This window comes from Halichoerus grypus, chromosome 15, assembly GCF_964656455.1.
Source record: "Halichoerus grypus chromosome 15, mHalGry1.hap1.1, whole genome shotgun sequence".
NCBI lineage: Eukaryota > Metazoa > Chordata > Mammalia > Carnivora > Phocidae > Halichoerus > Halichoerus grypus.
In genome coordinates, this window is record NC_135726.1 from 12604563 (window position 1) to 12614804 (window position 10242).

Consider the following 10242-nt stretch of genomic DNA (forward strand, 5'->3'; position numbering starts at 1 on the left):
AGAAGGTGGGGTGGGGGGCGGTATTTAAATGGAACTCTCCTGGAAGTACCAGTACACATAAAGATAGAACTGTACTGTTCTATCTTTATTCATATGCTTCCACCATCCTTGGAATTCTCCAATTGGAGAAAAGCCAAGTAGTCTCAGGTTAGCTTATCCCTGAGAGCACACATCCCCATGCTTAGACTTGAAAGAACAAGAGTCACCTCTGGTCAGGTGTGTGGTCAAGTGTGGTAGGTGTGTTGTCCTCTGGTCTGTGTTCCTCTCAGACACCAACAGCTTCTAAATTTACACAAGAAATGTCCTGATAAACCAATGCCAATTGAATCCAGGTTTAACAACAGAATAGGTCCCAGTGTTCTGGCACTGTTTTAGCTTCTAAAACAAGTAAGGTTATGCTAGAGGGACAAATACTGTTCTATTCATCTGATTTCGTCTTTAATGCCGATGGAGGGGACAACCTCAGAAACAGTTGCAGTACCTCTAGCCTCCTGGTTCATTAGTCCTTTCTTTTTTTAAGTAGGCTCCAGCCCAGTGTGGAGCCCAACGCAGGGCTTGAACTCGCAACCTTGAGATCAAAACCTGATCTGACACCAAGAGTCATATGCTTAACCAATGAAGCCACCCAGGTGCCCCTCATTAGTCCTTTCAGGTTAACTTTTCCACTCTGTTCAGTTACCATTTTAAGACTTTCACTCACCTCCACCTTCCAACTCCATTATCTCCATACTTGGAGTAAACAATCAACACAAGGAAACTCCCTCAGCTTTCTGCCACCAGACCTTTCCCCAAGCACACCTATCCTTCTCTCTCCCTCCTATTACAATGGGAGAAGTCCCTATTATCTAAATTTCTCTACCAGTGCACCAAATTCCCTTTCCTGTGGCTGTTTAAGGACTTGCTCCATCTACTCCCTCTCATATTTTCAACCTCTCCCACCCCACTAGCTGGTTCCCCCTCCCCTCAATTTTTCCGTGTGTGTGTGTGTGTGTGTGTGTGTGTGTAGTAGTAGTAATAGTAGTAGTAAAATACACACAACAAAATTTACCATCTTAACCACTTTTAGGTGTACAGTGTATTGAATACATTCATAATGTTGTAAAGCCACCACCACCACCATCCATCTCCGTAATTCTTTTGGATCTTGCAAAACTGAAACTATACCCAAGGAGTAGGGGGAGGGGAAGAGCGAGACGGCGAGAGAAGCAGACTCTCCATTGAGTGCAAAGCCCAACACAGGGCTTGATCTCACGACCCTGAGATCATGACCTGAGCTAAAACCAAGAGTCAGACGCTCAACCGACTGCGCCACCCAGGAGCCCCTAAAAAACACTTTTGAATTATATTTGACTCCTCAACAGCATTTAGCACTGTAACAGTCCCTTCCTCTAACCACTCTTCTGGTGACTAAAGTGACACCACACTCACTGGTCTTGCTCTACTCTGACCACTTCTCTTGTCTCCTTGGTAGGCTTTTTTATTTACCTCTTAATTTACCTCTTACCCCTGCCTCTCTGCCTACTTGTTCTCTCTGTCAAATAAATAAATTAAAACAAACAAACAAACAAACTGCCCACATGACACTTGCACTTGGGATGTCTTCAAGGAATCCTGTACTCAACATACCCAAAATTGAACCCATCATCTTGTACTACCACCAAATACCATCACTCCAAAAAATTCATGTTCTGCTCTTGACTCTTCCTCTAACTTTATCTCACAAAATGGCACTACAATTGTCTGTTGCTTAAGCCAGAAATCTGGATTCATCAGGAATTTCCTGCCCCCCAACCAATAATCTCCAAGTCCTTTTGTATCTATTATCCGTTGCTGTGTAACACATAACCCCCAAAACAATGGTTCAAAAGAACTTAGTCTGGGTGGCTCTGCTGGTCTCTCCCAGGCTCACTCATGCAGCTGTATTCCCCTGGCCGGTGTCTGGGCTCAGTTGAGACAGCTGCGCCCCTCCACATGGTCTTTCATCTTCATAACATGGTAGATGGTCTCTGGGTTTCAGGAGGGGAGAGCAGAAGTTCTAAGTTCTCTTAAAGGCTTGGCTCAGAACTCCCCAGTGCACTTTTTTTTTTAAGATTTTGACAGAGAGCACAAGCAGGGGGGGTGGCAGGTAGAGGGAGAGGGAGAAGCAAGGCTCTCTGCTGAGCAGAGAGCCCGATGTGGGGCTCGATCCCAGGACCCTGGGATGACCTGAGCTGATGGCAGACACTTAGCTGACTGAGCCACCAGAGAGCCCCTCCCCAGTACACTCCTGTCACATTCTTTTAGTCGAAGAAAATGACAAGGCCAGTGCAGAGATGGTAGGGAAATAAATATCTTCTCATGGGAGGAGCTTGAAGTATCTGTGGCTATTTTTAATCCACCACCTTCTATCAGGTTGAACCAAATGGGACTGTTTGACAGTTGTTGACCTACAAAAGTGGCACTTTCATATGGTTCAATCTAACGTTTCTTGAATTCACCCTGGTCTAGATCACCATTGTCATCCGCCTACTACATTAGCTTCCTAGCAGTTGCTCCTGCCTCCAGTCAGATTTTCCTCCAGTTCATTTGGAGCCAGTGTGGTCTTTCTAACATTTGAGTCTGATGATCCCACCCTCCAGGTTAAAACCATCGGGGCGCCTGGGTGGCTCAGTCGTTAAGCGTCTGCCTTCGGCTCAGGTCATGATCCCAGGGTCCTGGGATTGAGCCCCGCATTGGGCTCCCTGCTCAGTGGGAAGCCTGCTTCTCCTTCTCCCAGTCCCCCTGCTTGTGTTCCTGCTCTCACTATCTCTCTGTCAAGTAAATAAATAAAATCTTTAAAACAAATACAAAACAAAAACCATCCCCTGCCCCCAAACACACTTTCCATTTTTCTTAAGTAAGCCCCAGAGGCACCTGGGTGGCTCAGTCCGTTAAGCATCTGCCTTTGGCTGAAATCATGATCCCAGGGTCCCAGGAGAGCCCTCTGTCAGGCTACCTGTTTGGTGGGAAGTCTGCTTCTTCCTCTCCCCCTGCTCCTCCCCCCACTCGTGCTTGCTCTCTAATAAATTAAATCTTTAAAAAAAAAAGGGGGGGGATGCCTGGGTGGCTCAGTCGGTTGGGCATCTGCGTTTGGCTCAGGTCGTGATCCCAGGGTCCTGGGATTGAGTCCCGCATCAGGCTCCTTGCTCATCAGGGAGCCTGCTCCTCCCTCTGCCTGCCACCCCGCCTGCTTGTGCGCTCACTCTCTCTGACAAATAAATAAAATCTTAAAAAAATGATAAGCCCCAACTGCATAACATTGTATGTACTAACTAGGCTCTCCAGATCAGGTGCCTCACTTGCTTTACTTTCTCCCTCGTACTTTCTGCTCCACTATCACTGAAATTTGCCCTTGTGCTGGGCTAGGTCTCAGAAGTTGGTGGTCCTGTGCATTTCCCTCCCCAATTTCTTGAAACCATATTTCCTCCCCCAGCCCACTTTGAAGCCAAAACAAAAATTCAAAGATAATGCAAGGACTTAAGGGTGAGGTGAAGGGGTTTTCACCTCCAGGACTGTGGCTAAGATGAGTGTGGGCGGAAAGAAGTTAACTAAAAATGGGAGCCCTCCAGTGCTACAGGCAGCCAGGGAGCAGTGTGGAAGGAGCTCAGAGGATACTCCCTCTGCTCCACCCTGGGGAGCTCAGTCCTCATCTCTTGGAAGTCCCTCTATCCCCAACAGAGCACAGGACACTGGGATACCCCGCACGGGGAGAGGAGCCTGGAGGGAGAACTCACCCCTCCCCAAGATGCCCCCTAACAACCTGTGACCAGTTGCATCCACTGGTTACACTTCTCCTTGGAACTGCTCTCCCAATCCTTCCCTTTCTTCCATCTCTTCCTGGTCCTTCCCATTTCAGTGGTAAAAATCATTTCTTCATGAAGGCATGCCTTACTCCCGTCATAATCTCCCATCATGCCTTGTACTTGCTTTATTAACATTGTCAGGTAACCTTCTAAAGGTCTATATGGATTAACTTATTAACTCTTCATAACAAATATGTTATGATTCCTATTTTACAAATGAGGAACAGGCACAGAGAGGTTAAGAAATTTGCCCTACAACATATAGCCAGGAAGGAGCAAGCCAGGCCTCGTGCCTGGGCAGTCTGGCTCCAGGGTCATGTTCTTAACCACTAGGCTATATCTGCTTCATACACAAATATGCCTAGGTTTAAGACTGCTTGTTTGGTGTCTGTGTCCCTCGTACTTAAGTACAGTAATGGCAGGAAGTAGTTTTACTCAATCATCACTGAATTCCTGTCAGCAGGATGTGTTTTACAGAGAAATCTGCTTTGCTAATGTGTTAATGAATGAAAACATGGAATACATTTTACATATTTTCTTTTAAAAGTATCCCCAATCACTTTTTCATACAATTTTTTTGTTATTATCATTATAAATTAGTCATTAGACCTTTGTGGGCCAAATACAAACTTAGTCTGGCTCCTGCCATTATTCCTGTTATTTTCCAAATCCTTACAGCATCCCCCTTCCTATTCCCTTCCCATTGCTTCCTGTACATAGAGGCATCATTAGGGAAAAGTGGTTCCCACAGCAGAGCCACCATCCTATCAGGCCCACCCCCACAGAGGCACAAGCAGTGCAAGTCCCTGTACCCATTTGCTCAGAAGAAATGACACCCCAGAGGCAGGTGTGTCCATGAGAGATGGTTATTTGTTGATCACCAGTTCATTCACCGACTCATTCACTACCTAATTCCACAACTGTTTACTGTGTCCCTGCTCTGGGCAAGATGCTGGGGAACCAAATGTGAATAAAACAGGTAAGGTCCCTGCCCACAGGATTCCCAGCTGAGTGATGAAGTTTAAAGAATCCCGTGATCGGGCAATTCCATGGAAGATGCAGTTCAAGCTCACCCAGGCCCAAAGGGTCAGTTAAAAAGTACCCCAGGAAGGGGTCCCAGGAATGCTGGCCCCTCACTCTGCCCTTAGTTTCTGGTTTTCTTGCCCACTGCTTTCTGAAATTGGGTTGCCCTGAATTCAAATCCTAAATTTGCCATTTATCAGGCCTTATGATACCTTGGAAAAGTTAACTTCTCTGAACCTCATTTTCCTTATTTGTAAAATGGAGATAACAGTAGTAATGTTATGAAAATTAAATTAGGTAATTCAAGTAAATCGTGTCGGATGCCTTAAAAAATGTTAACGCATTATGTTCTCATTGCCCAGTCTAGCTGAATCAGACCTAGGGCAGGAGACTCTAGTCTGCAGCTTCAGGAGAATTTGCCCTTCCTGTCAGTCTCCAGTCTGCAGAAGAGTGGGATCCTCAGTGGCTTCTGGCTGGATGCCCTCCTTTTGGAATATAAATGCTAACTGACAGGGAAGTGACAGCCTTGGCAAAGAGTTCCCTATTGCCCAGAGCTGCTCTAAAACAGGTTGGCTGGTTTCATTGTCCCAGCTGGAGCTTCAGCCTAGACTTCCCTGAGAGCACCCACCTGGACTAAGGAAATGCCCACTAGCCTTCCAATAGGTATAGGTGGTGAACTAAAAAGAAATTTCAGTAAACACCCTACAAATCCAATGCAAGCAAAAGTCCTACCCTCAATTCCCCTAGAGACCACATTTAACTTGAGGAGTTGTGTCTCAGTGGAAACAATGCAGGTATCACCCTCGCAGTGACAGAGCAGTTGACTTTGTAATAAAACAGCCATCGGGGCACCTGGGTGGCTCAGTTGGTTAAGCGTCTGCCTTCAGCTCAGCTCAGGATCCTAGGGTCCTAGGATGGAGCCCCGTGTGGGACTCTCTGCTCAGCAGGGAAGCTGCTTCTCCCTCTCCCTCTGCCTGCTGCTCTACCTGCTTGTGCTCTCTGTGTCAAATAAATAAAATCTTAAGAAAAAACAGCAATCAAAAGAGGACAGTGGACACCTAGACTTCAATTGTGCTCTAAGCAAGATCCTCTGCCCCCAAAGAACTTAAAACTGAGTCTGTGGGTGTTGCTTTTGCTTTTCTTTTTTTTTTTTTTTTTTGCTTTTCATGAGCGTTTGCTGCATAGATATTTGAGGTAAGAAAGACTGGGAGTGGGGCGCCTGGGTGGCTCAGTCGTTACGCATCTGCCTTCGGCTCAGGTCATGAACCCAGGGTCCTGGGATCGAGCCCCGCATTGGGCTCCCTGCTCGGCGGGAAGCTTGCTTCTCCCTGTCCCACTCCCCTGCTTGTGTTCCTGCTCTCACTATCTCTCTCTCTGTCAAATAAATAAATAAAATCTTAAAAAAGAAAAAAAAGACTGGGAGGGAGAGCTGCCTCAAAATCTAGTTGTTGTTTTTTTAAGCAACTGTTACAATAGTAAGACAGAAGAAACATTCCTCAGAAAACCAATTAGCAGTCTCCCCCAGGGTTGCTGCCCCACATAGAGTTAGACCATGGTGCTGGCTCCTCATAAACAATGTAGTTTCCCAACTCATTGGTGCTAAGGATGCTGGAAATTAAACTAGTTACTTGGGAAGACAATATGGCATTTGGCATTCTTACTTCCGTAGCATAGGGCATACTTCTGTGCATGCCTTCTGCTTCAATGAGTGGTTAAGAGTTGAGAAAACATTCTAAACCCCTCACAAACACTTTTTACAGTACAAATTGTTACTACCTGTATTTTTAAAAATTTGTTTTTTTCATTGCATTGCCTTGTAACCAATACTCCAATTAAGATACAGAACATTAAAAAAATAAAAAAGATACAGAATATTTTCATCACCCCTGCAAGTTCTCTTTTGTCCTTTCAACCAGTCCTACTCACCCCAGTCCATTCCCCAGCAACCACTGTTCTGATTTCTATCATTAGAGATTGGATATACATACCTATTTTTCTTTTTTAAAGATTTTTATTTGACAGAGACACAGTGAGAGAGGGAACACAAGCAGGGGGAGTAGGAGACGGAGAAGTAGGCTTCCCACAGAGCAGGGAGCCCGATGCGGGGCTTGAACCCAGGACCCTGGGATCATGACCTGAGCCGAAGGCAGACGCTTAATGACTGAGCCACCCAGGCGCCCCTACATACCTATTTTGAACTTACAAACAGAAACGTGTTATGCACTCTGTTTCTGATTCTTTTGCTCAACATAATGTCTATAAGACGGCAAAGCTCTCATTTCTGTTGCTGTATTTATCAGTACTTCATTCCTTTTTTTGCTTTTTAAATCAATGTTATTGGGAAGTATAATTTATATACATTAAAATGGCTTTTTAAATATACAGTTCCACTAGTTTGTTTTGTTTTTAAAGATTTCACTTATTTATTTGAGAGACCGAGAGAGCACAAGCAGGGGGGAAGGGGCAGAGGAAGAGGGAGAAGCAGACTCCCCACTCAGTGGGAGCCCAACGACAGGCTGGAATCAACTGAGTCACCCAAGTGCCCCCAGTTTCACGAGTTTTGACAAATTTATACATCTACGTAACCAAGACCCCAATCAAGATATAGAACATTTTGGAATGCCTGGCTGGCTCAGTCGGTGGAGCAGATGACTCTTGATATCAGGGTTGTGAGTTCCAGCCCCACGCTGGGTGTAGAGATTACTTAAAAATAAAATTTAGGGGCACCTGGGTGGCTCAGTCGGTTAAGTGTCTGACTTCGGCTCAGGTCATGATCCTGGGGTCCTGGGATCGAGCCCCACATCAGGCTCCCTGCTCGGTGGGGAGCCTACTTCTCCCTCTCCCTCTACCGCTCCCCCTGCTTGTGCTCTGTCAAATGAATAAATTTTATTTATTCATTTGACAGAGAGATAGAAAGCACAAGTAGGCAGAGCGGCAGGCAGAGGGAGCGGGAGGAGCAGGCTCCCCACTGAGCAGGGAGCCCGATGCGGGGCTCGATCCCAGGACTCTGGGATCATGACCCGAGCTGAAAGCAGATGCTTAACCAACTGAGCCACCCAGGCGCCCCAGAATAAATAAAATCTTAAAAAAAAAAAGATATTTCTATCACCCAGAAGTTCCCTTGTGTCCTGCTCAACCTTCCTTCATCCAGATGCATTGCCCCCAGATGATTGTTCTCACTAGAGATTTCCCTTTTCCTATTTTTGACTTACATATACATGGATCCTACAGTATTGCATCTCTTGTCTGACATCTTTCCTTCAGTACAATGTCTCTAAGATTCACCTACTTCATCATGAATAGTTTATTCCTTTTTATTGCTGAGTAGTAATTCAATGAATAAACATACCATAATGTGTTTGTGTTTTTTTTTTTTTTAAGATTTTATTTATTTATTTGACAGAGAGAGACACAGCGAGAGAGGGAACACAAGCAGGGGGAGTGGGAGAGGGAGAAGCAGGCTTCCCGCCGAGCAGGGAGCCCAATGCGGGGCTCGATGTGGGGCTCGATGTGGGGCTCAATCCCAGGACCCTGGGGTCATGACCTGAGCCGAAGGCAGACGCTTAACGACTAAGCCACCAGGCGCCCCTACCATAATGTGTTTATCCGTTCTCCTGTTGATGGACATTTGGGTTTCTAGTCTGGGGCTATTTTGACGAAGTTTGCTATAAACATTTGTGTACAAGTCTTTCCGTGGACGTATGTTTCATTTCTCTTGGATAGTAACTAGGAGTAGATTTGCTGGGTCACAGAGTAGGTGTAGGTTTAACTTCGTGAGAAACTGCCAAACATACAAAACCACTGTGCCATTTTACATTCTCTGCAGAAGCTTATGGGAGTTCCAGTTGTTCCTGACAAAGTTTCCTTGCTTGACCAAACTTTAGTCAGGTTCTTGAACCTTCTACTAAGCCTATCTGTGCAGTTCCTAAAATCCAATTTTAGCAAGAACCACCCCCACACACACACTTGGTATCTGGTCACCCTCAATATCTGATAGGTTCTTCATCTTTGCACCATCCCCCAGGTGATGTCTGATGTCTTACCCTTCATCAGCAAGAATCCTATTAGGTTAGCTTAACCAGAATTCCCCTACACCTTTATGTTTCCTCTTAGTAATTTTCCAGCCACTGACCACTCCCCACCACCACCACCCTGCGCCTGGGCTATAAATTCCCTCTCATTCATGCTGTGTCTCACCCTCACTGAAAAATCCCATTGTAGCAGTCCCTATATCTATCTCGTGTGCCTTACCATCTCTACCATGTCGTTGAATAATTTTTTAACATTCCACATTCTTACCAACACATGGTAGGTTAATTTTTAATTTTAGCCATTCTAGCAGTGTGCAGTGGTATCTCATTGTGGCTTTGATTTGCATTTCCTTAATAACCAGTGATTTCCAGCTCTTTTTCATGTGCTTACTAACCACCTTATCCTCTTTTGCAAAGTGTTCAAGTCATTCATACGTTTTGACATAAATGTTGCAATTAAAAATGTCCTAAAGTAATACATTTTGAACTAAAATCTCTATTAAATCTATTCATCCACACATTAAAAAATATCGAGAGGCTACTATATGTCATGAATTTTTCTAGGTTCACAAATTCGCTGTGACTAAGAGATAAAATTTTGCTCTTGCTTGAAGAGTTCATATTCTGGGGTGGGATACGAGAGATAGAAGGCAAACCGAAAGCAAACAAGATGATTTTTGATGGTATGGAGATGCTCACTGAATATTAATGATAAAACGTTGAAAACAACCTATATCCCCAAGGTGACAGAGGTAGGGGAGTTAGGTAATTTATGCGATATGGGTTTGATGTACTATTACAATGCCATGAAATCGATAATTATAACACGAAAAAATACTTAGCCACATAATAAAAAGGTCAAATTTAAAATTATATGTGTACGTTTAGGTCTATGTAAAGCACCCGTGCTTTGATGCATATGGATGAAGACTGGAAGGACCCAGAAGAAAAATATAACGCTGCTGTGTGTATTCGGAGTGGTGGAATTACGGGGGTCTAAGGGCTCTTGGTTTCGTTTTGATTTTTGTTGTCTTACATGCTACCGCGTTCTTAACAGCAGAAACCGGCCATCTACAGCATTCTCATGGGACTTACCTTAAGTCTTTAGAATTCACAGAGACACGTGACAGGCTTAAAATAAAACATGGGTTACTTCGTGCGAAGTAAGGCAATAAAGTGAGGACTAAGAGTTTGACTTCGCAGAGCTTGGGGACTTCAAGGCGCGAAGACGGTGCTCCCGGGCAAGTCCGAGGTAGACTCGCGTCGGCGGCGTACGACCAAATGAGGCGACGCCGCAGTGCACGCCCGGCGCGCCGCGGAATAGTGACGCCTGCGCCGGGCGGGAACTGACGTCACTTTCGGCACCG

The 10242-nt window shown here is 45.2% G+C and overlaps 1 long non-coding RNA gene across 1 annotated transcript in view; it reads right to left on the reverse strand.

Annotated features, from left to right (window-relative positions):
• The window catches only part of LOC118533061 (uncharacterized), a 14374-nt gene extending 4175 nt beyond the window's left edge, over nt 1-10199 (reverse strand). The window contains exons 1-2 of the long non-coding RNA XR_004916039.2: nt 9971-10199; nt 207-282 (exon numbers count right to left, since the gene is read on the reverse strand). This is a non-coding gene — a long non-coding RNA (uncharacterized LOC118533061). The remainder of the gene's footprint in view (nt 1-206; nt 283-9970) is intronic.
• Nucleotides 10200-10242: the final 43 nt, after the last annotated feature.